This window comes from Monodon monoceros, unplaced genomic scaffold (genome assembly GCF_005190385.1).
Source record: "Monodon monoceros isolate NGI ecotype Baffin Bay Population unplaced genomic scaffold, NGI_Narwhal_1 Super_Scaffold_12, whole genome shotgun sequence".
Lineage (NCBI taxonomy): Eukaryota > Metazoa > Chordata > Mammalia > Artiodactyla > Monodontidae > Monodon > Monodon monoceros.
The window spans coordinates 1,009,358-1,010,600 of NW_021703768.1; positions in this window are offsets into that span (position 1 = coordinate 1,009,358).

A 1,243-nucleotide genomic window follows, 5' to 3' on the forward strand; every position below is an offset into this window, starting at 1 on the left:
TGTGCTCCCGCCGCCCTCCGCCCGCGCGGGGCCCTCCGCCGCCCCGGCCGCCGCCGCCGCCGCCGCCGCCGCCGCCGCCGCCGCCAGGGAGGGAGAGGGGGTCATAAATAACCCGCGGGGCGGCGCGGCCGGCGGTGCAGACGGTGACCCGAGACGTCCCCGGGGAGCACGGGGGCGGCCCACAGACCCTGCTGCCCCCAGCCCAGGCTCGGCCAGCCTTGACCGCCCCTCTGGAGCTGCCCGGCCTGCCCGGAGCTGGTGGTCCCTCCCATCCTGGAGTGCCCGCCTACCTCCTCGCCAGACCGCACCCTTGGAGCCCCCTTCTCATCCATTCGTTCACCAATCAATCATTTATTGAGCACCAGATGTGGTAAAACCCCAGGAAGAGAAACCCAGAGGTGAGGCTGGAAGAAGAGAGAGATGCAGAGGAAGGCAGTGTGTCCCTGAGATCACAGTTGCAGGGCCGGGCCTGCCCCGCTCAGCCTCCGTTTTCCTGTGCTCAGCCCGGGTGCCTGAAAGGCTGGGAGTGCGCAGGCCGAGACCTGCCCAGACACAGGAAGGCATGCAGGGACGGATCACAGGGGCCCCACAGGTGTGGGCACAGTGCACACACACATGCCCACACAGCACCCACGGCAACCAACACATGCATGCCTTCTCAAAGCACACAGACAGCAGCCCACACGTGTGCTCACACCCACACACATGCACAGCAGCTCCCAAAGCTGCTCGCACAGGACAGGTGCAGAGGCACTGCTGACATCCTAGCCACAAACATGCACAGACAGTGCGTGTGCTAACTTAACACGGCAGCCAAGATCGAAGACACCACCAAGACCTGTGCACAAAACACACATAGACACACGGGCCTGCAGCGTGAATGCCAGATCGATAGAGTTGTCATGTCCAAGACAGCTTGTGTGGTGCAAGGGTCTTGTGTGTAGCACTGTTCCACCAGGAAGGGTTAGCCTGGGAGGTCAGAGGTTTGTGGCACTTTAGCTGGGGCTCCATCAGACACCCCTGCGAGAGTGGTCAGAGCCTCCAGGAATGTGTCTGTTCTTGGCTCCAGGTCAGACACAGGACGGGCTGCCCTGCTGGGACATGCCTTGCTTTTGGCCAACTGTGAGCTGGCTGCAGGCCATGCCACCTCTCCCTCAGGAAATGAGGTGCTTCTGAGGCTGGTCTGTCCACTGACCTTAACTTACGCCGTTTACAGAAGCAAAGAGTTGGGGCCTAGTGTCCA